This window comes from Lactuca serriola, chromosome 1, assembly GCF_051521515.1.
Source record: "Lactuca serriola cultivar US96UC23 chromosome 1, Lser_US96UC23_V15, whole genome shotgun sequence".
NCBI classification, from domain to species: domain Eukaryota; kingdom Viridiplantae; phylum Streptophyta; class Magnoliopsida; order Asterales; family Asteraceae; genus Lactuca; species Lactuca serriola.
The window spans coordinates 120,370,001-120,376,000 of NC_136408.1; positions in this window are offsets into that span (position 1 = coordinate 120,370,001).

The following is a 6,000-nucleotide window of genomic DNA, read 5'->3' on the forward strand; positions in this document are numbered from 1 at the left end:
AAACTCTGCCAAGGGCAAGTACGTGTCCCAACTCCCGCTGAAATCCAACACACATGCTCGTAGCATGTCCTCGAGCGTCTGAATCGTCCGCTCACTCTGCCCGTCAGTCTGTGGGTGATATGCGGTACTAAAATGAAGTCTCGTACCTAATTCCTCATGAAACTTCTTCCAGAATCTGGAAGTGAAACGTACATCTCGATCTGAGACAATTGATATTGGCCCTACATGCCGCAATACCACCTCTCTCACGTACATCTCTACCACACTCTCTGCAGAAGAGCTCTCACTGATAGCAAGGAAATGAGCGCTCTTCGTCAACCTATCCACAATCACCCAAATTGCATCGACACCTCTCACAGTCCTTGGCAATTTGGTGATGAAATCCATGGTAATCTGTTCCTATTTCCACTCGAGTATCTCTAACGGCTGCAGCTTACCATGTGGACGTTGGTGCTCGGCCTTAACCCTGCGACAGGTCAAACATCTTTCTACAAACCATGTGACATCCCTCTTCATACAGGGCCACAATACTCCCTCTTCAGGTCCAAATACATCTTAGTGTCCCCGGGATGGATCAAGAACTTCGATCTATGAGCCTCTTCCATCAAAATGGAACGCGTCCCGCCCACAAACTGTACCCATATCCGACCCTGAAATGTCATAAGCCCCCGGCCATCGGTAACGAACTCCGATATCAGCCCGACAACTCGCTCTTTCTTCTGGCTTTCTGGCCTCACGGCCTCAGCTTGGGCCCCACGAATACTATCCAACATCGTAGTCATCACTGTCAATCTCAAACAAACATCTCGCATCGAGGGGCCCTCCGCCCTTCGGCTCAGTGCATCGGCTACAACATTAGCCTTGCCCGGGTGGTACAGGATCTCACAATCGTAATCCTTCACCACTTCCAACCATCTCCTCTGGCGCATATTCAGGTTGGGCTGATCCATTAGATACTTCAGGCTCTTGTGGTCCGTGTATATGGTACACTGAACCCCATACAGATATTGACGCCAAATCTTGAGGCGAACACCACCGCCCCCAACTCCAGATCGTGTGTGGGATACCTCATCTCATGAGGCTTCAGCTGCCTTGATGCGTATGCTATCACATGACCCTTCTGCATAAGCACCGCTCCCAGCCCATATATCGACGCGTCACAATACACTACGAAGTCCTCCATCCCCTCTGGAAGGGCTAACACCAAAGCTTCGCATAGTCTCTAGCGAAGTGTTTCGAAGGACACCTGCTGCTCTGGACCCCATGAAAAAGCAACACCCTTCCGGTTCAACTTGGTGAGTGGCACGGCGATCTTGGAGAAATCTCTCATAAATCTCCGATAATAACCAGCCAACCCTACGAAACTCCTGATCTCGGTAGGTGACCTCGGCACCTCCCAACTCATCACTGCCTCAATCTTGGCCGGGTCGACCAATATCCCTTTCTGGTTCATGAGGTACCTTAAGAACCGGTCGTCCTGCAACCAAAAATCACACTTGGATAATTGGCATAAAGCCTCTCCGATCTCAGAACTCCAAGGATTTCCCTAAAATGCTCCTCATGCTGCTCTCTGGATCTCGAAGACACCAATATGTCGTCGATGAACACGATCACCGAGCGATCCAACATTGGTCTGCACACTCTGTTCATGAGATCCATGAACACTGTCGGTGCGTTGGTGAGTTCGAAAGGCATCACCACGAACTCGTAATGCCCATAACGAGTCTTGAATGTTGTCTTCTGGATGTCCTCATTGATGGGTTTTAATCATAAGAACATCCTATGTGCTCATATAAACCCTATTGCTTGGATCTAGGTTTCTCTGTTGTACATGCAATTTATCCAAGACTATAAACCCTAGATCTAGCATATGATAATCAATATAACATATAATTAGGGTTTAGATCATACCTTGATTGTTATGTAGCAATAACAATCTTAAATCCTCCTTGTATTGACTTTAGAAAGCTTAGAGTCACAAATGCCACTCCTCTAATTGTTCACAAACACCAAGAGCAAGAGGATGAATAAGAGAAGAGAAGGAGGCTGCCCAAAAACGTGTGGAAACCCTAGACCATTAGTTCACCACGTTTTTGGAGCAAAAGGGTTCTATATATAGTGAGGCTATTAGGGTTATCTAACAAGGAAACCCTAATTTGGATGCTTAAGCCCTAAGCAACCCATGGACTCCTTTCCTTAAAGGCCTTGGACGATTTCTAATGGGTTTCCCCATAGAATTCGTCCAACCTTATAATATAAGGCAATCCATGGCCCAATTGCAATTATCTTATAATTACAATTCCAGCCCCTTAAGTTTAATTAATCTCTTTTAGTCACAAACTTAATTCTTATTAATTCTTGACTAATATTAATTAAACAATATGATTTCTCCTTTAATATATTATTCTCATAATATATTAATAAATCATATTTAATCCTTTCTCTCCATAATTCATCCTATCAAGTTGCTTTGGTGAACGCAACCCAAAAGGACCATGCACCATCAGGTCAAGTACATACCAAAATAGTTATGGACTTAGACACTAATCCAACAGTCTCCCACTTGGATAAGTCTAATAACTATTCTGCGTATGACTTCAGATCCTAATCTGCAATCGTAGCTTTCCAAAGCCGTTGTCAACTCTGATCCTATCAGATACGCATGTCCTTTAGATAAGGGATCATATATTCCTCCATTCTAGATATCGTAAGACATGATTTATAATCATTCTTTCTATACTATTTCTCGACTTCCGATTTATGACGACTGACTAATTGAACAAATCAAATTAGCCCTAGCCCGGCCGAGCATTTACGTTTGTCGTCACTAAATCATCGAGGGGCCCAAAGATATCGCTTTTATCCTACTTTGGAGAAAAGGAACGGATAAACTTTGATTCAATGCTCGCTTGCACTCACTCACCGAATCACACACAACAATATGTTTTATGACACCAAGTTACTGGTGCGTTTACATATTATCAATGTGCAACCGATTTGCAAGATACAACTCACACATATCGGTTTCAAGAATATAAGATATTATCGTCTCACCAATCACTCGTGATACAATTCATAGAGTGATCCAAGTGAGCGTGGGTTTAATCCAATGCTCAAATCATATTCATAAGCACTCATGAACGTTGCAGCAAACATTTGCTTATGTCTAATGCTCTTTAGACAATCCACACATCAATTCACGACAGTCTTTATTCATACCTACTTCCAACATATGAACGACTGTGACCCGTTCGAATAATTTGACTGTTCTAAACCAATTAAATTATTCAGGAAGTCAAAACATGCAAAGTGAAACACAAGCATAATACTAATCCCATATGGCCTCAAACCTTTGAGCATAAATAAAACACCTTTTATTTATCACCATATCGATTACTCATTATTTGTTGTTTCGGGTAATCAACTTTTTACTTGAGTTATTACAACACTTGTCCCATGCTCTTAGCATGCACACAATGTTTTTACCTATGGTTCTTACTATGTGAAATAGATCAAATGAACACATTTCCAATCATACTCATTTCACAACTCCAAATCCTTTTTCATAAGTGAAAGAATATCAAATTCTTGCCACTTATAGAATATGTTAGATTCTAACATTTTATGCAATGATCCTTTTGTAATGTCACTGCACTAAAGTCACAATGACTATTGCCAATGAAATTACAAATTTCTCTATCGGAGATTGTTACAAGACAATTCCTTAAATATGATATCTCTCACTCAAAGTACATTCCTTTGAACATCCTTTTGCATAAAAGTTTCTAATCTAGACATAGATTTTCAATATTCAATTCCCAATATGAAAAACTTTCCATACTTACCATACGACAACTCATTCTCAATAGAATCTTATCTATTCATAATAATGTCGATATGGTCCATCCAATATCATACTTCCAACTACTCACAAGTGACCAATCTTCTTATTCGTTCTGCTATTGATTTAAACTTTTTCAATCAATTCAGAATTACACTTAATCATATAAGTATAATCATATTTACTAAACCTTTAGTAAATTATGACGAATATCTTTGTTACTCTTATGGTGGACTTGATAAACCTGCAACTTTGTGTACTAGATCTCCTAGTCCTTCACTTGACACTTTGTCAATGAATTAGTCTAATTTCCAAATATGAAATTTCTCATTCATCGTGCAACCAAGTTGCATGATTCCAAGTTTCTGTCTAATTGAAACTTGGGCGATGAGAAACTTTCCCTATTTGGTAAATTCTCGACATTTCCACAAACAACATAATTAAGAATCAAATCCATTATTTATAATATTAGAAACATTCAAACATCAATTTTTTCATATACTCCATTTCAAGGATAAATAAATAATAAAAAATCAAAATTTATTTTATTGCGGAAAAATTTGTCCTTACAATGCAATTCATTGAAAAACTATGCTAATACATCTTTCTTAGCAATCTAATTCTAACTCTAAGTAGCAGCTCGAGAATCTAATCTTCAAGTAATTTGATCGAAATCCATTCCTTCTCGGTTAGATTCTGCTCACTTCTTCCCTAAAGCTTCCTCTATTTTCTTTGATCCTACAAAACATCAATTGTAATCTTATTACATTATGTATTAAGAATCTAGAATAGGAGCTTAAAAGAGTTAGTCAATGGATTTTACCTAAAGCAGAGCCATATGTTTTGACTCTCCCATCTCTTAGATCTCTTAGGTAAATAGGGCAGCTTCGTCTCCAATGCCCCTTCTCTTGGCAATAAAAGCAAATTGACTCTTTTGGAACAGGACATGGAACTACTTCAGACATTGCCTTTCTCTTATGATCAAACTTTTCGATCATAGCATGTCTTTCGTTGCCATTGTCTATATCCATAGAGGTCTTGAAGGCAGATTCACCAATCAACTTTGTTTTTCTATTGCACCAAACCATTGCTGATTCAGCAGCAATAAGCATATAGGTGAGATCTATAAGGGTCACGTCGCAGTTCATCATATAGTACTCTCTTACGAACTCACTATATGAGTTAGGAAGTGACTGAAGAACCCAATCAACAGCCATCTCCTCACAGACAACGGATCCCAACATTCTTAACCTATCAATGTGTGACATCATCCCTAGGACGTGTGCACACACCGACTTTCCTTATTTATGTTTACTTGCCAAAAGGGCTTGAGTGAGCTTGAACTTTTCAAGCCTTCGAACTTGTGGGTTAAGGAGAATAATTGGAGGAGGAGGAGGAAGTGAAGCATGATCTCTTGTTCCTCGATCGAATCGTGGAATATCATCTTCATGCGGAATGCTTGTTCCACGGGATTTGGGAAGACCATAGTTGTCGCACTTTGACATCTACAAAACGGGAGAAAACGAATTCAAGTTAGTTGATTGATTGAGTCCTTAGTAAATCACCCAAATGAGATACTAAGGCTAGGACCCAACACAATACGCTACAACCTAGAAAAGGGATGTCGTAATCTAGTTGCAGAATATTTGAAGGTAAGTGAATGACGATTCACTAATTTCCACCATGAAAAATGAAAAAGAAATTTAAGTTTTAAATCTATGAAAACTCCTAGATCCTTTGAGATTCATTGAACATTTCAATGGCATGCTTAAATCTCGATATGCCCCTCTAGTTTGTGACTGGGATGCCGAGGATCACAAAGCGGGTGTGAATAACCATGCAAACTTACATGGTGCCCTCACATGTTACAGTCACCTATTCGATGTGCCGGTAAACCACACACGCTCCACCGAACTATGACAAACATTGAGTCACCCTTTGCCACCTTTGCTCAGAACCATTTAGTGTGCCGGTAAACCACACACGCTCCACTAACGTCTTTGTTAGGGTACAAAGTGTAATTTCATGGAATTGCATCAATTCACTTTTGCCTAAGTAACTAAGATTGGAAATTTGTAAAACATTCAGTTACCTTTTGTACTTCATTATACTTATAATGGAAGGTTTTGTCCTATCCTACCCGTTTGGCTAACGACCCT